Source organism: Globicephala melas, chromosome 2 (genome assembly GCF_963455315.2).
Source record: "Globicephala melas chromosome 2, mGloMel1.2, whole genome shotgun sequence".
NCBI classification, from domain to species: domain Eukaryota; kingdom Metazoa; phylum Chordata; class Mammalia; order Artiodactyla; family Delphinidae; genus Globicephala; species Globicephala melas.
Genome location: NC_083315.2, coordinates 177,738,803 through 177,761,668, shown reverse-complemented (window position 1 = coordinate 177,761,668; position 22,866 = coordinate 177,738,803). Strand labels below are relative to the sequence as shown.

At 45.0% G+C, this 22,866-nt stretch overlaps 1 pseudogene; it reads left to right on the top strand.

Moving 5' to 3' along the window:
- The first annotated feature begins 14,992 nt into the window (after positions 1–14,992).
- LOC132594395 (immunoglobulin heavy variable 3-23-like) lies at positions 14,993–18,058 on the top strand (annotated as a pseudogene).
- The last annotated feature ends 4,808 nt before the right edge of the window (positions 18,059–22,866 follow it).

Genomic DNA, 22,866 nt, shown 5'->3' with positions numbered 1-22,866 from the left:
ATGCCAATTGCAGGAATATAATTAAAACATGTATATCTTAGCTATTAGGTGAAGCAAGCATTTACTACAAAATAAAGCAAAACAAGCCACAACCATAAAACTCAACATCAGGAAACACATGTCTCTGATCTGGAGATAGTGGTCCGTTAAAAGTAACGTCATAAATACTCACATTAAACGAAATGGAAGTTTGAGACAGATTGTCATCTATTATGGAATTATATTTGTAGCAAGTTGATATCAAAATATTGTTTTATATATTAGGATTATAAAATTTGGCAATGCTAGATATATTTAATGTGCTTATTTGGGTTTCAGAAAGTGTCTGGAGAGAACTGTAGTCATTTGTTTTATTTTTTTTGTTTTATTTTCTAATTTTTGGCTGCGTTGGGTCTTCGTTGCTGTGCGCTTTCTCTAGTTGCGGCGAGTGGGGGTTACTCTTCGTTGCAGTGCACGGGCTTCTCATTACCATGGCTTCTCTTGTTGCAGAGCACGGGCTCTAGGCATGTGGGCTTCAGTAGTCATGGCAGGCGGGCTTCAGTAGTTGTGGGTCGCGGACTCTAGAGCGCAGGCTCCGTAGTTGTGGCGCAAGGGCTTAGTTGCTCCACGGCATGTGGGATCTTCCCAGACCAGGGCTTGAACCCATGTCCCCAGCACTGGCAGGCAGATTCTTAACCACTGTGCCAACAGGGAAACCCTAGAACTATAATCATTTAAAATAGCTACTTGAATAATACAAGAAATTAAAATTATAGTAACCCACTCATCTCATGTAGCTTTGTTCTAATGATCAGAAAGAAGGTACCATCCCTTGACCTGATCCCAATGTCCCACACTGAACAAGTGTTCTACTAGGAGTGACAGGCTGAGTGAGTCCAAATGCCCCAGATGACCCAGGGGAGCCTAAGTCAGTGCTTCTCCACTTATAAGGACAGGAATGCCCCACATGCAAATTTTCCTCCATTCTCTAGGGTAAAATGGACCCTTGGGCTGTGGGAGCTCACAGCTCTCTCCTCAGGCAGGGCTGAGGTCTCTGGGGAAGGCAGAGCTGTGGTCTAGAAGAAGATGAGGCTGTGGGGTTTCTCCTCTGCCTGGTGACAGCTCCCCAAGGTAGGGTCTCAGGTGTTAGGCATGGGTCTATGGGGATGGTTATGGCTGTAGGTGGCTCACAGGGACTGATTCTCCTTGCCTCCAGGTGTCCTGTCCCAGGTGCATCTGCAGGAGTCTGGCCCAGCACTGGTGAAGCCACAGCAGACCCTCTCCCTCACCTGTGCTGTCTCTGAATTCTCCATCACAAGTGGTTATTGCTGGAGCTGGGTCTGCCAGCCTCCAAGGAAAGATCTAGAGTGGATGGGAATCATATGCTATAATGGTGCCACAGCATATAACCCATCCCTCAAGAGCCACACCTCCATCTCCAGCGACACGTCCAAGAACCAGTATTCCCTGCAGCTGAGCTCTGTGATCACAGAGGACACAGCCACGTATTACTGTGCAAGAGACACAGTGACGGGAAGTCAGTGTGAGCCCAGACACAAACCTCCCTGCACGTGAGACAGGAGGCCTGTGATGCAGCGGGCCGTAAGGGCCTCTGGAATGTACTCAGGACTCACCAATTTTGCCTTTTGGCACCAGAAGCAGGTGCAGACGGTAGTTAATGGTGGTTTCCTGTCAGGGTCTGGGGTTTCCTCTCCATGTAGAATTTTTCCCAGGGGAACCTCTCTGAATCCACGCTTCTGTGCTTACACATTCAGTCTCTGAATTACAAAGGGTTTTTGAAATGGGGAAAATATTATCTCAGGTAAGAAAGGCAGAGAGTCAGAGTTAGATATTCAGGATTTCCCTTGTCTAACTCTTGTCTAAATTGACCCGTTTCAAAATGATTCCAGCGGATGTGTAAAGAGTTGAACATATTCTTCCTTCCTCATTATGATATCTCAGCCCTGCCCTACTGTAGACCAGCTGTCCCTGCCAGGATGCTGGCTGTTGACTTGCCTGCTAACCTCTTGCATGAGAAGCATAAGTGCGCTGAGCAGCCCCGGATCCTCAGTGGGTCGCTGGGAAAGATGCCAGTTAGAGGGGACGTGGGTGGGGGTGTTTCTACATGTGCTCCTTGCTTCCAGGCCCAGTAGAATCCCTATACGCTTAGATCATACCTGCATCCTCTTCTACTGCGCAGATTATTTTATGTAAAATATTCATCGTCAAAGCTATTACCAATAGACAAGTAGTTGGTAGGGAATGGTTGTAGTCAGGTAGATAATAACATGAATTTTCAAAAACTGCTGAAAACCAGTCTATGCTCCTTTCTTCACCACAGCTTCTCAAGGGAGCACTAAAATGCAGGAAAATCACACATGTTCTCATTCCAGGAAGAGTCCTGCAGCCTCACTAGGCACGCCCACCTCTGTCCAGGAACCCCTGCAGGGGCGGCCAGGCCCAGGGTGAGAAGCCCAGGCCTGGATTGGAGGTCTCACTGTGTCCTGATGTGTGCTCTCCAGCACATCACCTAACAAATCCAGGCAGCTGTTTAGCTTCACGTCTGTTAGATGCAGCTGAACTGCCACCTGCAGCACATGCTTGGTGTGAAAATGGAGAAACAAAATAAAAAAAGTTGCCCTGAGTATTGGGGCCCAGGGTAGGCCACCCCAAAGTGCACCTCCGTTGTATATTGATTGCTGTGAATTAAAGTGACTTAAGAAAGCGCCAAGACAGAGAGACAGTCCGACCTTCCTTTCTGTCCCCCTGAAGCAAGAAATTAATCTCTCACGTGAAAGGTGCTCTCCCTGCATCTGGAAGGAGGAGGACACCCTCATCACCAGAGATGGGAATTTGGGCCTGGAAGCCTCTATGAACAAACCATGTTCCTTCTTTAATGCACCACCCCGCCCCCAAACTCTGCTTAGGTTCTACTAATTGGGCACCAATAACATACATTTCTTTGTCCTGTCAATTCCTCAGAAGTATGGCATCTTTCTCTAACTATATAAAAGCTGCCTGCTTTGGTCACTTCTAGATCCATTTTGATGACACATCCATGCACATGATTAAAAGTTATTTTATATCCTGTCAATCTGTCTTTGTTAGTTTTATTATGAGTCCAGCCTCAGGAACTCAAGAGGGGCAGAGGAGGAGATTTCCCTCCTGACATGTCCAAGTTGTCTTCTCTTCAGCCTCACGCTGTACAACTTCTTAGGATCCTCAGTCCTCACGGCTACTGTCACTCTGCTGACATCACCTTGCCAGGTGTGTTTTTCTGGCATCTCTTTTCTGCATTTCCATCTCACCATTCGATATTTCTTCCAAATCGGTGTGAGATTTCAGTGTCCATTGTCTGGATGTACACAGTTTATTAGTCATTCCCTATGAAAGGACCTCTTGGTCTTTTCCAAATTTTGGCAGATATGAATAATGCTCAGTGAGCATCGTGCACAGGGTTTTCTCTGGACTAAAGTCTTATTGTCTTTCAGATACATACAAAGGAGCACTACTGCTGAAACATAGATACGGGTATGTTTAGTATTGTAGGAAGCCCCCAAAATGTCTCCCAATGTGCACCCTGTTCTGCATCCCCACCTGCTGTGAATGCCCCCCCCCCCCCCGCTGCTTCACATCCTGCAGGTGTTTAAGGTTCTCAGAGTCCTGATCTGATCCACTCTGGTAAGTTTTCAGGGATATATCCTTGTTCGGAATGCCACTTCCCTGTGACATATGTTCTCCCACAGCCTTATTTGCAAACTCTTTGTCTTTTTGGTCAGGTGTCTGTTAAGGGTTTTAGCCCATTTTTTAATACTTTTGTTTCTTTCTTATTGTTGAGTTTAAGGCTTCTTGGAACATATTAGATAACAATCAGATATACTGGATATGTCTTTTGCAAATATTTTCTCCCAATCTCTAGCTTACCTCTGGGTAAATTTCAAATGTGTTTTTTATGCTTCTCAAATATTACTTGTTGTGTTTCTATTACAATGAAAAGTGAAGTTAAACTTTCACTTCCTAAGCCATGGGAACTTTACGTGGGAACATGTCACAGTACACTCAAAGTCTCTCTCTGATACCACAAGGATGGAATGGATAAACAGAGGGGGGACTTCTTCAGAGATGCTCTTCTGGTAAAGAGAAATGTACCAATGTACCCTCCTTCCTGTGTTGCTGGTGAGAACTGTGCTGCGTGTCCACAGAGACACAGATCCTTGATGAGAGAGTGAGATTTCATCAGTTAGAGCGACGGATTCCTAACAATAAATTTTACCCGTGACGGATCTGAGTTTATGAATGATTGTAACTTGAATGATTCAATGGATGTAGCAATGGTTGAAACAAAATCAATACCTTGAATTATTATTATTAATTTTAATTTATGTTGCCCCAGAGAAGAGTTTGACAATTACAATTTCAGTAACACATTTCCATAATTTTTACTTATTCCTGTTAAAATTTAGACAACATGTTGTTTCATAATGAATGTTTCATCTACATCCCTCACATTTGAAACTGGATTCCAAGTAGACCTAGAAAATGAAATGTGAGGACAGTGAATGTCTCCACATTCAGTAACGTCTAAGGCAACAAATCAAACATCACACGAGGACGCTGCTGATTTCCAACTATAGTTCCCACTTCTTCTTTGCCCAATGATTCCAGGAAAGCTACTAAATGACCTAAACCCTCTGGTCCCAATGTTGCTGAAGCTCACACCTCATTCTGAGCTTATCCCCTCAAGAGTTTATAAGGTAAAACACAGAGACCATCAGAAGGACCTGTCCACAAGGTCCCCAAGAAGCCACCACCATCAGCCCTTCTCCCTCCCATCACGATGGTCAGGCCCTCTTGATGTGACCATCACTGGTAACCTGCAGAGCAAGATGACTGAAATCTCCCCACTTCCTTTCCCATCACCCACTGGGCATCTCTAATAGATATTCCCTCAAGCATTATCATATGATCCAGTCTCCAGACATAATTTCCTCCAATTATCTCCACAAAGGAAAAATAACTTTTTTAGTTCTGGTGACCTAACACATTTTTCCTATGGTTAAATGGACCCTAACAACACATCCCCACCCACTGAAACATAAAACACCTGTTATATATCCTTCTATGTTAACACGAATTTGGATGGATCTCCTCTAATCCACCAGCTCAAGAAGGGCAGGTCAGATGCTGGGGCATCTGTACAAATGCAGGCCCTTCTTCCACCTGCTGAATAATGGGCCCATCTGGTTCCAGGTTTTAGATGCCATCGCTTCCGCTCCCCTATCCCACAGCATATCAGCTCAATTTTCAGGTCCTGACAAAAGGGTCCAGACTTGTCCTGTGATTCTTGCCCATATCACTGTGGTTGGCTCTCCTATTATCGACATTCAAGGAGGCTGATTCTTTAGTATTTAATTTACTCTGCAAATATTATTGGAAAAGCTACAAGAAGTATAGTACTGTGTTCGTGAAAGAGTATGGAGTAAATATCTTCTCACAGACGACAGGCTCGACACCAGTCAGTGTACAGATGAAATCACTGGGGTGAGAGAAAGGTGACCTGCCCCAGACACACAGGTGTGGCCTCTCAGTGCAGGAGTGGAGCCAGCGCTACATGTACAGGGTGTCAGTCAGAGATGGGGACTCACATTGGTCTTTCTGGTTCCCAGAAGAAGTAACATCACTGATGACACTCATGTCAAAATCCAACACGCCTGGCAAACCCACTATAAATGTCAGACATACCATTACCATCGTGATCCCCAATTTACATCCTTGCAGACTGAAATGCAGATGGTGAGGCCACATCCTCAGTGCCCACAGTGAGATGGGATGGAGCTGTGTTCTGCTCTCCAGCACCATTTACTTATATGACCTCAGGCACAGTCCCAGGACTCACTGACCCAGGGACTCTGGAGAGCTGCTCTCAGGTGGACTTTTCAAAGGAACCCATTTCCGGAGGTGGGGCTTTCCTTTGACTATGACGCCCTCATACCCTGCAAGCCATTCACTGTGTAAGTTTACTTCCAAGAATCATGCATGTTCTCTTACCCAGTGCAGAGGGAAATGTGTTCCCTGAGCTCCGATGTCACTGGCTGTGACAGAGTTACAAATGAACACTTCTAGAAGGAGTGAGTCTGTGCACTGTGACCAGGTCACCTGCCCAGCATGTTGGAGTCCTGAGGAGCTTCCAGGAGCTGTCTGTTCTTAGACCTTGCTAGCCCTGGGGATTCCTCAACGTCCACCCGCAAGGAAGGGGTCCTGAAGCTCGCGGTGTTCCTGCAGACACTCAGTTGTGCACAGGAAACAGGCAGGTCAGGCTACTGGCCATGTCAGCAGTGCTGGGATCCATGACCATCACAGCAAGAGTGACTACCTTGTCCACAAAATACACGGTGTGTTTAGTTGTTAAGAGTAAATCCACCTCCAGAGCAACTCTTGATAATACTTAAACTGTTTCAGGTGAAGAAATGTTCACCCAAGTTAAGGGAAAAAGAACTCTGTTGTGAATTGTGATAAACATTCAATTTTACCTGACTTTGTCTGAATTCAATGTCATTATTACATGTATGGTTTGTCTCAAATACTTGCACATCCAGGATATAAACCTGAGGTAATGCAGAAAGGAAAAAACAAGAGTCTGTGTCTGACATCTTGGAGGACCCTGAATGTGTGATGGGTATTTATGTGAAATATATACATCCACGGGATTAAAGTCTATTCCCCAAATCTGCCGTTAATCCTTGAGCACAGCTGGCTTCCTGACTAGCCCTTCAGCATCATTTCATTCCTGGACACAGAGTCCCCCAGGCATGGGGGGGGACCCCAGGTGTGGCTGAGTTCTCTGAGGGCACAGTCAGCACCCTCCTCAGGTGGAGCCCCAGAGACTGGGACCTCCCTTCACTACTTTCCGATTTTTATAAAAAGGTCCCTCCCTTATGCAAATATCCCCTTAGACCACAAGGTAAAAACAAAGTACCAGTTCACTTAAATTCGGGTTTCTCCTCATGCTTGAAGAGAATTTCTGGGCTTCAGGAATCTCATCTGCAAGAAGATGAATCCACTGTGGTTCTTCCTCTTCCTGGTGTCAGCTCCCAGAGGTGAGTGTCTCAGGGATTCAGACGTGAACACTTGGGGAAGCTGCATCTGAGCCCATGAGTCACCGTGGTTCTCTCTGTCCACAGGTGTCCTGTCCCAGGTGCAGCTGCAGGAGTCGGGACCCAGCCTGGTGAAGCCCTCACAGACCCTCTCCCTCACCTGCACTGTCTCTGGATTCTCACTAACCAGCGATAGTGTATCCTGGGTCCGACAGCCTCCAGGAAAGGGGCTGGAGTGGGTTGGTATCATGTGGAATGATGGAGACACATATTATAACCCAACTCTTAAGTCCCGGCTCAGCATCACCACGGACACCTCCAAGAGCCAAGTCTACTTATCGCTGAGCAGCCTGACAACTGAGGACACAGCCGTGTATTACTGTGCGAAAGACACAGTGAGGGGAAGTCAGTGTGAGCCCAGACACAAACCTCCCTGCACGGATGCCCATTACCACCAGGGGTCGCACAGGACCCAACAAGTACAGGGCTGCGACCTGCAGCAGGTGCATATATGGGCTGGGAGGGAATTCTTGTTAGAACCTATGCTTTCCTCTTCCTGCCCAGGACCTCTACCAGAGACTCTGTTCTGTATCCTAATGTTTCATTGCTGTGGATTATGAAGTGTCTAAAAAATTTTGTGTGCATATACATATTTGCTTTTTATTTTTATTATAGTTGTGTATATATATATTCATATGCACAGACAAATATAATACTCAAGAGTTAAGGTTGTTTATCATTTCTTTATCTTTTTCTCAAAGGAGCTCAAGAAAACCCTGCAGCTCACCATAATGTTCAATTTCAGCCTGAAGTTTGTGAAACGTGTAAATATCCTGACAATGCACATGAGATTTTTAAACCGTATTAATTGTTGTTTTGTTTTTGTACATGTGGAAGGAAGAGACACACCGTCCTGCTTTCAGGCAACCTGCACAAGCATTCTGAATTCTGCAGCAGGCAGTGTTATAGACTCTAACGCCAGAGTGCTCCAATACTGCACGTGCAATTATCCTCGTTATTCACAGATTCCAAATCTGCAAATTCACCTACTTCTAGCTTTTATGAGCACCACAAAATAAATACTGTCAATTTTGTGGTCATTCACGGACATTAAGAATGTGGCCGGTTGTTTGAATCAGGCAAGACACATGCGCGCGCGCACACACACACACACACACACACACACATTTTCCCAGTTGAGGTCAGTCAAGGTGATGCTCTCTTTTCTTGTTTCAACTCCCGTCATGTAATTGAGAACTTTCTGGGGTCAAATTACTGCCATGCTTTTCACATTTCTGTGATTCTTGGCGATTGTTTAAAGTAGTCCCAGGCATAGGGCTGAGGAAAGTCTAGTGTCCCTACGCACAAATGGCTGTGAGTGGACTTAGGGAAAATATACATGAGACATCAGCTTCATTCAGGCATGCGTTATATGGCCATGGGCGGTGAAATGATACTCATGTCTCCAATATGCAGCTCACCCAAAACCTGAAGACAAAACTCGCTGCTGCATATGGGATGCAGCCTTGGAAACTTGCCTTAATTCCAAATAGAGCCTGGCAAGTGGGGACTTATGGCCAAGAAGGCGGTGGGGTGGAGTGGACTGGAAATTATTAAGAGAAGAAATACAAGCTAAGGGGATTCTGGTTACATAGCCTCAAAAGGATTCTTGCTAAAGGGAGACCAGGGTGGTCAGATACTGTGTGGGTGATAGGAGGTTTGATGGCTTTGATCAAATACTGCGGGTGATCAGAGTTCAAGGGTAGGGGATTCTCATTATTCTCACTTAGCAGGACTCTTGACAAAACCTGGCCATGCACATATAAACACAGAAGCCCACAGGTCAAGAGTAGTTGAGAAGAGAATTGCAAGGATCCTGTTGGCTAAGGGGTGGTCAGGGGTCTTTGTCACACTTAAGAAGAGGAATAATGAACACACAAGTAAACCTGGGATGCACACAGACACACAGAGAAAAGACCATCTGAGGATTCAGTGAGAAGACGTCCATCTGCAAGCAAAGGAGAAAGGCCTGAGAAGGACCCAAACCTGCTGACACTGTGACCTTCGACTTCTTGCCTCCAGGCCTGAGAGGAATCCATTGCTGTTGTTTAATCCACCCAGTCTGTTATTCTGTAATGGCCACACTAGCCAACGAGTACACCTATAATATAGACGCAGATAGACATATATGGAAATGTAAGTATCGTACTGGAAAAGAAACATCACCCATTCTTCAGAGGTGACATGAAGTGGTGTCCACCCTGGATCTCAGCCAGCACCCTCCTCCACAGCCCTAGAGAAGGACCAGCTGGGACCATCTTTATATGGAGACATGCTTCCACCTGCACATCACACCCAGGCTCAAGGGGAAAGCACAGCCCCTGTGCTACTCAGAGTCAGGGTTCTCATCTTCACTGACATAACTCTCTGAAAGTGAAAGCATTGATCAAAATGAACATGAAAATCTTCTGGTCATTCCTCCTCTTGCTGGCATCCCTCAGCTGTGACTATCTCCTGGGTCTGAGGAAGGTGGAGTTATGGGGTGACATCTGTGAACTGGGTGTCTCCTTGTTTCTCCTTCCCCAGGTGTCGTGTCCCAGGTGCTGGTGCAGGAATCGGGCCCAGGACTATTGAAGATCCTCTCCCTTACCCGCTCAGTCTCTGGATTCTCCATCACAAACAGTGCTGGCTGCTGGGACTGGATCCCTCAACCCCAGGGAAAGGGCTGAGGAGACTGGGGTGCTTTGCTTCTGGGAATAGCACAGCATACAAGATGTCTCTCCAGAAATGACTCTCCACCTCCAGAGACACCTCACAAATTCAGTTTTCCCTGCAGCTCAGCTCCGTGATGACCTAGGACACAGCCCTGTGTTACTGTTCCAGTTGGTTCAGTGAGAAGTCAGGATGAGTCCAGACACGACCCTCCCTGAGGGGGCCGCTCCAACCACCAGGAGGCGCTCAGGGTCACCAGGAAACAAGAGGACCCATTTCAGGGCAGGTGCAGAGGATGTCACGGAGGCATTTTCTCTCAGAAGCTGTGGTTTCTCCACTGGATCATTGCCACCCCGGAAGCCTCATCCACAATGATTCCAGGGAACTTCCTTGTCTCTAACCTTGAGACTTTTTCATGGAATCAGGCTTGTCTGTCTTTCCCCATCTATCTTTGGAAGAGCTGCACAGAAATATTTCTCCATGACACCTTTATTTGAAGGTTAGGTCACTACTTTCTGTTATTAGTTGTCAAGTTTTTAATCATTTAATGACATAAATAATTTTTACTGTTGAACTTTAAATCTGCTTTCCAGCATCAGATGGATTTCCAATTCCTCTCATCCTGACAATCTCTCCAGTCCTGTGTGAAGCAACTCCTTTCACTTGAATAGAATGAGTCATGTTGATATTCGGAAATTGATGTCCATACAGCACTGCAGGCATTCTCTGCTCAGGGGACCTTTGGAAATATCGGGACACAGGCTGGGCTGTAACATGTGAGCTGTGTTTCCTGTACCTTTTTATCTAGTGTGGACATTGATAATAAATAATTAGATAAAACAGAGAGATAGATAAAAGGGAACAGAAACAAGTATATCCTAGTCGTATGGAAAATAACCATAAAAACTGACTACATAACCCATATTTAGGGAATGGTAAAGGCTCGAAGGTGTAAAGATGATACAAGAACCCGTATGAAGTTATTTGCATTAACATAAATATTTTTAAAACTTTTGTAAATATTTTTCTAGCTCACGCCTCAATCACTTGATGAGTGTCTGGTTTTCTCTCTAAGAAATTGACAAATATATTCCGATTGGCGGCCACTGGCATCCTTCCAGCAAGCGGATGAGGGCCTTTTGCTCTACATCATCCCCAGTATTTAAATTTTTTTTTATTTTGTGCTTTAACTGTTGTAATAATTGAGTAGCAGTATTTCATCATCGTGTTATTTTATGTTTCCTTAATGAAGAATCCTGTTAAAACATTTATCTCTTCTATGTGTAAGTATCTTCAAATCACTGGCACAGTGTACATTATTTTCATTATTTATTGCTATCGTTGAGCTGTTAATTTGCTGTATATTCATGATACAAGTCCTTATGAATATGATACTAGAAAGCACATTCTCCAAGTCTGTGCCTAATTCCCTTATCAGTGAAGTTATTCTTTCTGTTGCTATTGTTGTTTTTAGTACAGAATTTTTAATGGATACAGAAAAATTACAAATTTATATTACAAATGATGTTTGGGGTATTATATCTAAAAATTCATAATGTAACACAAGGGCACCCATAAGTTCTGCCATGTCCATACTCCAGGCCACTTTCAGGGATGGAGGGTTAAGTTCACCTTCTTGAAGGGAGGATGACCATGATGAGGTACCTGAAGTTATTCCTAAAGGGACATTTAACCTACCTTCCCCATTAGATATATTTATTCAATCTCTTTATATAAGTATGAATCAAGGTATTTGTTTCATAACTTGTGTTGAGGTTATATATTAAGGCATTTTCTTTGCTTCTGTAATTGTGACCACTTGTCAGCCACGGGGAGCTCTTTCAGATTGTCTCCTGTATCCTCTCTGCGGGCCCCCCTCCATTTGTGTGAAGACTTCCTTACTTTCTGGTGCTACAAGAATCTGCAGGATAATCATGTGTATTCTCTTCTCTGGCCCTAGAATTAGCCATGCCTCAGCTGAGTTGCGGATCCTTTTCTGGAGAATAGTAATAGGAATCAGAAGATTGGGTATTAGGATGCTAATGCTGGTGTTCTGTCTACTGGGAGCATTGGCTCTAGACCCTATAAGCTATAAGACCTTGGAAATATATCTGTGTGCACTACCCCATGTATACACACACACGTCTGCAACTATCTCTGTATCTCACCTTCTGACCTGTGTTAAGGTAAATGTGAGACAATTCTTACATCTCCAATCCTAGAGCAACATCACATGGTTAAATCCAGACTTTCCACCTTGTTTGTCTGTTACGTTCCATCCAACAGTGAGAAGCCTGGCTCCACCGATGCCATCCAGCTACTAATGGTTCAATTCCACATGCACAGTAGTAACTGAATGCTTAGCCTGACTCCTGATGGAAATACCGTTATCCACCAGGCTCTAGTGCTTACGTGCAGTGGCTTAGAACTTAGCCTTCAGACTCCACTCATTTCCAAAGTCACTTAGGTCAAAACCTACTTTCCCACCTTCTCCACCCATGTTAATTCATAGATTCACTATGATATTAGGTATCATCTATACAGTGTGCATCGTTCCATTCTTCAGTCTCTGAACTTCTAAATGAAATTTATATTTATATTAAAAAGGTTCTCCTATTACTGTATATATTTTGACAAATTCATAGTGCAATGATTCCACCACTGCAATTTCATTGAGAAGAATTTCACTATCCTTAAATATTGTCCATGTTTATCTTATGAAAAACCTTCTCCCAAATTCCTGCTAAATGCTTATCTTATTGGTTTATATATAGACTTGCCTTTTCCCAAAGGTGAAATAGATGAAACTGAACGTTTTCAGACCGATTTTTTAATTAGCAGTATGCATTTAGGATTCCCTCAAGTCGTTTCATGGTATAATACTTTAATATTTAGACTGCTGAATGCAATTTCACAGCATGGATACATCACTCATTGTTTATCTGCTAATTTATGGAAGAACGTATTTGTGGCTTCCAATTTTTCTCAATTGTAAATGAAGAGACCACAATAATTCATGAGCAGTCAATGATGGAGCTCTAAGTTTCAAGTCACTTATGTAAATATTACGAGCATGACGTTGGGGTCTTACATTAAGCTCTGTCTAGGTGTGTGAGTGACTGCGTGGAGGAAGTGCTCTGATGCAGAGACCACTCAGCTGACCCAGGCATCGTGCTGAAAGGATGTCAGAGCCCAAGCAATGTCCACACGAGGTGGACACAAGGCCCAGCCCTCAGACCCGGCTGAGCCCCAGCCTACAGTCAGGGTCACCCTCCCTTACACGTGAATGTACATCACAGGAGCAGGTCCTGTCGCTGAACTTGAGCCTCTCACAGCGACCCTGCATGGGGCAGGGTGGGCTTCTCCTTCAGGCCCTCCCTAAGCAGAGACAGTGAACAAAATAAAGAGCTGCTGTCAGTGTAAACTGTCAGGGGTTGTGGCAGGGTTTTGTGCGTCAGTCAGCACCTGGAACATTCTTATGCATTTCCGCCTGAGATCCTATTGCATATGTGGTAAGTATATGGCACAGTGGGACTGGATGAGGGGACAAAGGTCACACTGTGAGCGGAGATGCTATGAAACAGTGCAGATCCAAGTCCAGGGCCAAGGTCTTCCCCAGGATGCAGGAGGACCTAAGAGCTCAGGCAGGAATCCTGGGCTGTCCCAGGTAGGAAGACACACATGTGTCGGTATAGACGTAACACCATCTGACTCACACTTTAGCAGGACCACGCTGACACTGGCGAGGTATTTAGGAGACGTTGGGACACTATTATACCCTAACCACACTCGACCTCAAGGCAAACATTTCTAGTTTAATCTTGTAGTAGTTTTTAATCCATTCAGCAGCCTATGTCAGGATTAACATTCTTATTCTTTGTTATTCTGTGAGCATTTGTCTCTCTCCAAGATTTAAATTTGTTGCTGTCTTCGTTCTATAATTATCTGATAAATTGGTGAGATTTTGATAATGTGCAACTTGCCCCATTTTGAGGCTGTTTTAAGAACACTAAATAAGAAGCATTTTCTCAGCTTCTCATCTCTCTGCGTCTCCAAGACGAGTATCAGCTTTATTGTAACAACCAGAAACTGGAAAGAGTTCCAATATCACACATCAGCTTAATAAATAAGCCAATCATGCTATGATCATTCTTGAAATGCAACCTGTTATTAAAACCAGGATTCCTGATGCACACAAAAACATGAGAGTATTCACAAATATTTGTGCTGACTAAAATAAGCCATAACAATAAATATATATATATTTTTTTGTTTTGAACATATATTATGTTCCCACTTTTATAAATTCTAGAAAATGAAAAGTAACCTGCAGTAAAAAGGGAAGATCAACGGTGATGAGGGGACAGGATGGAAGATAACAAGGGACAGGAAGGCGGAAACCCAGAAACTACTGAAAATAATGAGAGGAATTGATTTGTTCTCTCCTGATAATGCTTATGCCTCCGTCAGTATTCATCACAGTGTTCATTCTGAGTGTGTGCGCTTTGTTACATGTCAAGAACGTCATTAAAGTAATTACAAATAAAGGAATGCATGACTTGGGAGGGAAGGAGTGAAGGGAAGATAATGAAACATAAGAGACTCTTGAAAATACTTCTCATCAACGCTGACCCCCTCCATATATTTTAGGTAAACACGAGAAGAGAGCAAAGTCATCATGACCTCATTACAGGAGGGGGATCTGCAAACCTCACCCGGAAACTCCAACTCTGTCCTCTAGTAGGTTCCAGGGAGCAGCCTGGCCCAGAGCTCAGGAGCAGATGCTGCATCTAACGGTCACCCCATGTTTCTCCTTGGACACTACACACACCCTCCATTCCTCTGGGTGTAGTTTACACCTCTAACGTGAGGGTAACAATGACAGCTACATGATGGGATGTGAGTGCACATGTGAGATCACATATGGGTCCTAAGGGTTTACTGTGGAACAATCACACAATGAAAGTTATATTTCCCAGTTGCTATCAACACCACAAAATCCAAGACTCTCACACCTCCTCTGAGACCCTGCCCTTTCTGAGGACATTCAACGACGTAGCCTCTTATATACTAGAAGGTCATGCAAATAGGGTCCTTCCTCTGCTGATATAAAGCAGCCCCAGCCCTGACCCTGCAGCTCTGGGAGAGGAGCTCCAGCCCTGGATTCCCACGTGCTCCCATTCGGGGTTCAGGACAGAACACTCACCATGGACTTTGGCCTGAGCTGGGTTGTCCTTGTGGCTATTTTACAAGGTAATTTATGGAGAGCAAGAGACACTGAGGATGTGAGTGGATGTGAGTGAGGGAATCAGTGGATGGGTGACAGTCTCCTGACCAGGATGTCTCTGTGTTTGCAGGTGTCCAGTGTGAGGTGCAGCTGGTGGAGTCTGGGGGAGGCTTGGTGCAGCCTGGGGGGTCTCTGCGACTCTCCTGTGTATCCTCTGGATTCACCTTCAGTAGCTATGGCATGAGCTGGGTCTGCCAGGCTCCAGGGAAGGGGCTGGAGTGGATCTCAGCTATTAGTAGTAGTGGTGGTTACACAAACTATGCAGACTCTGTGAAGGGCCGATTCACCATCTCCAGAGACAACTCCAAGAACACGCTGTATCTGCAAATGAACAGCCTGAGATCTGAGGACACGGCCGTGTATTACTGTGCGAAAGATACACAGTGAGGGGAAGTCAGTGTGAGCCCAGACACAAACCTCCTTGCAGGGAGACAGGAGGGGGGATGCAGGAGGCACTCAGGATATACAACTGCTGTGTGTTTCAGCCCCAGGAGCAGGTGCAGATGTTAGTTAAGGGCTGCTTTCCTCTAAGGGTCTGGGGTTTCCTCTCCATATAGCAGTTTTCCCTGGGGAACCTCTCTGTACTCATCCATGGTTCTTCAGTTACACATTCAGTCTCTGAATTAGAAAGACTTTTCGAAATAGGGGAAACAATGTCATATATGAAAGGCAGAGACTTAAATTTATATGTTCAGGTTTTCCCTTGTCTAACTCTTGTCTAAATAGACCCGTTTCAATACTATCCCAGCGGATGTGTAAAGAGTTGAACATACTCTTCCTTCCTCATTATGGTATCTCAGCCCTGCCCTACTGTAGACCAGCTGTCCCTGCCAGGATGCTGGCTGTTGACTTGCTGCTAACCTCTTGCATGAGAAGCATAAGTGCGCTGAGCAGCCCCGGATCCTCAGGGGGTCGCTGGGAAAGATGCCAGTTAGAGGGACGTGGGTGGGGGTGTTTCTACATGTGCGCCTTGCTTCCAGGCCCAACAGAATCCCTATACGCTTAGATCATACCTGCATCCTGTTCTACTGCGCAGTTTATTTTATGTGAAATATTCATCGTCACAGCTATTACCAATAGACACATATGTAGTTGGTAGGGAAAGTTTACAGTCAGGTGGATAATAACATGAATTTTCACAAGCTGCTGAAAACAGATCTATTCTCCTTTCTTCACCACAGCATCTTACGTGAGCACTAAAATGCAGGAAAGTCCCACAAGTTCTCCTTCCAGGAAGAGTCCTGCAGCCTCACTATGCAGGCCCACCTCCGTCCAGGAACCCCTGCAGGAGCGAACATAACCAGGGTGGAGACGCCCAGGCCTCGACAGGAGGCCTCGCTGTGTCCTGATGTGTGCTCTCCAGCACATCACCTGCCAAGTCCAGGCTGCACTTTAGCTTCACATCTGTAAGATGCAGGTAAACCGACACCTACATCACATGCTTGGTGTGCATATGTAGAAACAAAATAATAAAAGAGGCCCTGAGTGTTGGGGTCCAGGGTAGGCCACCCCTAAATATGCCTCCAAGTGACGTAAGACAGAGCCTACTACAGGGACACTCTGAATTTCCTCCAAGTCACCCTGAAACGAGAAATAAACCTCCCATGTGAAAGGTGCTCTCCCCCATTTAGGTGTGGAAGTGAAACGGTCCTTCACCTCATGCTCTCCACCTGCCTTTTTTCTGTAGAAAAAATTTAGCCAAAGAATAAGTTTAATCTGAGAAGTGAGCAAATGCAGAAAGAAAGGAAAACTCTCCAATAAGACTAAATAGTAATAGTTTTGTCATTAAGCAAATAAAGGACATTTAGTTCCTCCTCAAGGGCTATAGATAATATTCTTGTCCATGTCTCATGAGCCGTCTTATAGATACTGAAATTCCCACCAGGAGGAAGAAGTTAACTCCATGATGACGAGACTGTAGCCATGACATAAGCTGCCACAATTCCAAGAACTGGCCTCAAAGAAACGGGAACAAACCGACCCTGGACCTGAAGATTAACTCTCCCTAAAACAATCAAGAGGAGGCTGATCAGACCACCACATGACCAACTGCAAGATGACTGTCACAGCTGACTCTGCCGTTTCTGCCCGTAGCCCCTCCTTCCGCCTATAAATTCCCTTTCCCACAGATGCTCAGTGCGGGGTGACCTCTGGAGAGAAGTCTGTCCCCCACCCCCGGGTGCAGGCAGCCAAAATAAAGCAAACTTTCCTTTCACCAACTTTGCCTCTTTATTGGCTTTTCAGGACCGAGCAGCCGGACCCTGCTTTCCTTTGCAGAGGGACACTCTTATCACCAGGGGTGGGGAATTCAGGCCCCGAAGCTTCTATGAACAAACCTTGTTCTTTTTTTAATGCACTAGTCACCCCCAAACCCTGCTTAGGTTCTTCACTAATTGAGCACCAAAAGCATACATTTCCTCCTTCTACCAGTTCCTCACAAATATTGCATCTTTGTCTAAAAATATAAAAGCTGCCTGCTTTGGTCACTTCTGGGTCCATTTCTATGGCACGTCCATGCCTATGGTTAAAATGATTTTCTTTTCTCCTGTTAATCTGTCTTTGCTAGTTTTATTATCAGTCCAGCCTCAGGAACTCTAGACAGTGCAGAGGAGGAGATTTCCCTCCTGACAAATCCAAGTTGTCTTCGCTTCAGCCTCACGCTGTACAACCTCTTAGGAACCTCAGTCCTCACGGCCACTGTCACTCTGCTGACATCACCTTGCCAGGTGTGTTCTTCTGGAATCTCTACTTTGCATTTCCATCTCACCATTCGATATTTCTGCAAATCGGTATGAGATTTCAGTGTCCATTGTCTGGATATACACAGTTTATTAGTCATTCTCTATGAAAGGACATGTCGCTTTGTCCAAATTTCGGCAGATATCAATAAAGCTAACTAAGCATCGTGTGCAGGGTTTTCTCTGGACCAAAGTCTTACTGGCTTTCACATACGTACAAAGGAGCACTACTGCTGAAACATAGATAAGAGTATGTTTAGTATTGCAGGAAGCATGCAAAATGTCTCCCAAGGTGCACCCCGTTCTGCATCCCCACCAGCTGTGAATGGACCCCCTGCTGCTTCACATCCTGCAGGTGTTTAAGGTTCTCAGAGTCCTGATCTGATCCACTCTGGTAAGTTTTCAGGGATATGTCCTTGTTCGGAATGCCACTTCCCTGTGACATATGTTCTCCCACAGCCTTATTTGCGAACTCTTTGTCTTTTTGGTCAGGTGTCTGTTAAGGATTTTAGCCCATTTTTTAATCCTTTTGTTTCTTTCTTATGGTTGAGTTTAAGACTTCTTGGTACATATTAGATAACATTCAGATATACTAGATATGTCTTCTGCAAATATTTTCGGCCAATCTCTAGCTTACCTCTGGGTAAATTTCAAATGTATTTTTTTTTGCTTCTCAATTATTAGTTGTTATGTTTCTATTACAATGAAAAGTGAAGTTAAACTTTCACTTCCTAAGCCATGGGAACTTCATGTGGGAACATGTCACAGTACACTCAATGCCTCATTCAGATACCACAAGGAGGGAATGAGAAAACAGAGGAGGGACTTCGTCAGAGATGCTCTTCTGGTAAAGAGAAATGTACCAATGTACCCTCCTTCCTGTGTTGCTGGTGAGAACTGTGCTGCGTGTCCACAGAGACACAGATCCTTGATGAGAGAGTGAGATTTCATCAGTAAGGTTGACCGTGTCCTAACAATAAATGTTACCCGTGATGGATCTGAGTTTATGAATGATTATAACTTGAATGATTCAATGGATTTAGCAATGGTTGAAAACAAAATCAATACCTTGAATTATTATTATTAATTTTAATTTATTTTGCCCCAGAGAAGAGTTTGACAATTACAATTTCAGTAACACATTTCCATAATTTTTACTTATGCCTCTTGAAATTTAGATACCACGTTGTTTCATAATAATTGTTCCATCTACATCCCTCACATTTGAAACTTGATTCCAAGTGTACCTAGAAGATGAAATATGAGTATCGGGAATCTGTCTACATTCAGTAACATCTAAGGCAACAAATCTAATATGACACCAGGACGCCGCTGATTTCCAAGTATAGCACCTGCTTCTTCTTTCTCAGTGATTCCAAAAAAGATACAAAATGACCTAAACCATGCGGTCTCAATGTTCCTGAAGCCCACACCTCATTCTGAGCTTATACTCTCAAGATTTTATAAGGGAAAACACAGAGACCATCAGAAGGACCTATCCACGTGGCCCCCATGAACCCACCACCATCAGACCTTCTCTCTCCTATCACGAAGGTCAGGCCCTCTTACTGTAACCATCACGGGTAACCAGCAAAGCAATATGACTTAAGTCTCCCCACTTCATTTCCCATCACCCACTGGGCATCTCTAATGGATATTCCCTGCAGCATTATCATATGATCTGGTCTCCAGACTGAATGGACCCCAATTATCTCCACAAAGGAAAAATTACTTTTTTTAGTTCCGGTGAACTAAAACATTTTTCCTAGGGTTAAATAGACCCTAACAACACATCCCACCCACTGAAACATAAAGACACCTGCTATATATCCTTCTATGTTAACATGAATTTGGATGGATTTCCTCTAATCCACCAGCTCAAGAAGGGCAGGTCAGATGCTGGGGCATCTGTACAAATGCAGGCCCTTCTTCCACCTGCTGAATAATGGGCCCACCTGGTTCTGGTTTTAGATGCCATCCCTTCCACTCCCCTATCCCACAGCGTATCAGCTCAATTTTCAGGTCCTGACAACAGGGTCCAGACTTGTCCTCTGATTCTTGCCCTTATCACTGTGGTTGGCTCTCCTACTATCAACACTCAAGCAGGCAGATTCTTTAGTATTTAATTTACTCTGCAAATATTATTGGAAAAGCTAGAAGAAGTATAGCACTGTGTTCATGAAAGAGTATGGAGTAAATATCTTCTCACAGACAGCAGGCTCGACGCCAGTCAGTGCACAGATGAAATCACTGGGCTGAGGGAGAGCTGACCTGCCCCAGACCCACAGGTGTGACCTCTCAGGGCAGGAGTGGATCCAGGGCTACATGTACAGGGTGTCAGTCAGAGATGGGGACTCACATTGGTCTTTCTGGTTCCCAGGAGAGATAACATCACTGATGACACTGAGGTCAACATTCAACACCTCTGGCAACCCCACTATAAATTTCAGACATACCATTACCATCGTGATCCCCAGTTTACATCCTTGCAGACTGAAATGCAGATGGTGAGGCCACATCCTCAGTGCCCACAGCGAGATGCGATGGAGCTGTGCTCTGCTCTCCAGCACCACTTACTGATGTGACCTCAGGCACAGTCCCAGGACTCACTGACCCAGGGACTCGGGAGAGCTGCTCTCAGGTGGATTTTTCAATGGAACCTGCTTCCTGAGGTGGGGGCTTTCCTCTGACCATGACAGCCTCATACTCTGCAAGCCATTCACTGTGAAGGTTTACTTCCAAGAATCATGCATGTTCTCTCACCCGGTGCAGTGGGAACTGTGTTCCGTGAGCTCCAATGTCACTGGCTGTGACAGAGTTACAAATGAACACTTCTAGAAGGAGTGAGTCTGTGCACTGTGACCAGATCACCTGCCCAGCATGTTGGAGTCCTGAGGAGCTTCCAGAAGCTGTCTGTTCTAGACCTTGCTAGCCCTGGGGATTCCTCAACGTCCACCCGCAAGGAAGGGGCCCTGAAGCTCGCGGTGTTCCTGCAGACACTCAGTTGTGCACAGGAAACAGGCAGGTCAGGCTACAGGCCATGTCAGCAGTGCCGGGATCCACGACCATCTCAGCAAGGATGACTACCTTGTCCACAAAATACACGGTGTGTTTAGTTGTTAAGAGTAAATCCACCTCCAGAGCAACTCTTGATAATATTTAAACTGTTTCAGGTGAAGAAATGTTCACCCAAGTTAAGGGAAACACGAAATCCGTTGTGAATTATGATAAACATTAAATTTTACCTGACTTTGTCTGAATTCAATGTCATTATTACATGTATGGTTTGTCTCAAGTACTTGTGCATCCAGGAAATAAACATGAGGTAATGCAGAAAGGAAAAAACAAGAGTCTGTGTCTGACATCTTGGAGGACCCTGAATGTGTGATGGGTATTTATGTGAAATATATACCTCCATGGGATTAAAGTCTATTCCCCAAATCTGCCATTAATCCTTGAGCACAGCTGACTTCCTGACTAGCCCTTCAGCATCACTTCATTCCAGGACAAAGAGACCCCCAGGCATAGGGAGGGGCCCCCAGGTGGGGGCTGAGTTCTCTGAGGGCACAGTCAGCACCCTCCTCAGGTGGAGCCCCAGAGACTGGGACCTCCCTTCACTACTTTCCGATTTTTATAGACTGGTCCCTCCCATATGCAAACATCCCCTTATGTCACAAGGTAAAAACAAAGTACCAGTTCACTTAAATTCGGGTTTCTCCTCATGCTTGAAGAGAATTTCTGGGCTTCAGGAATCTCATCTGCAAGAAGATGAATCCACTGTGGTTCTTCCTCTTCCTGGTGTCAGCTCCCAGAGGTGAGTTTCTCAGGGATTCAGACGTGAACACATGGGGAAGCTGCATCTGAGCCCATGAGTCACCGTGGTTCTCTCTGTCCACAGGTGCCCTGTCCCAGGTGCAGCTGCAGGAGTCGGGACCCAGCCTGGTGAAGCCCTCACAGACCCTCTCCCTCACCTGCACTGTCTCTGGATTCTCATTAAGCAGCTATGCTGTATCCTGGGTCCGGCAGGCTCCAGGAAAGGGGCTGGAGTGGGTTGGGGGGATATATGGTGGTGGTGGAAGCGCATATTATAACCCAGCTCTTAAGTCCCGGCTCAGCATCACCAGGGACACCTCCAAGAGCCAAGTCTACTTATCGCTGAGCAGCCTGACAACTGAGGACACAGCCGTGTATTACTGTGCGAAAGACACAGTGAGGGGAAGTCAGTGTGAGCCCAGACACAAACCTCCCTGCACGGAGACCCGTTACCACCAGGGGTCGCACAGGACCCACCAAGTACAGGGCTGAGACCTGTGGCAGGTGCAGATAGGGGCTGGGAGGGAATTCTTGGTAGAACCTGTGCTTTCCACCTCCTGCTCAGGACCTCCACCAGACACCCTCTTCTGTATCCTACTATTTCATTGTTGCGGATTATGTTGTGTCTAGAAAATTTTGTGTGCATGTACATATTTGCTTAATTTTATTTTTATTATAGTTATAGATATATAAATATATCTATATCTATACATACACACACATATAGTATACAGGAATTAAGGTTGGTTTTCATGTCTTTAGTTTTCTTTTTCACAAAGGAGCTCAATACAACCCTGAGCCTCACCGTAACCTTCAGTGTGAGAGTGATGTTTGTGAAACTGGTAAATATCCCGAGAAGGCACATGAGACTTTTAAACATTATTAATTTTTGTCCTCTTTTTGTACATGTGGAAGGAAGAGACACACCATCCTCCTTTCAGTCAAGCTGCACAAGCAGGTTGAGTTCTGCAACATGCAGTGTTACAGACTCTAGTGCCAGAGCGCCCCAACTCTGCACATGCAATGATCCTCGTTATTCACAGATTACATATTTTCAAATTCAGCTACTTGCTAGCTTATTAGCACCCAAAAATTAATGCTGTCATTTTGTGATCGTTCACGGACATTTACAATGTGGCCGGTTCTTTGAATCACCCAACACACACACACACACACACACACACACATTCCCAGCTGAGGTCAGTCAAGGTGATGCTCTCTCTTTTTTTTTTTTTTAACATCT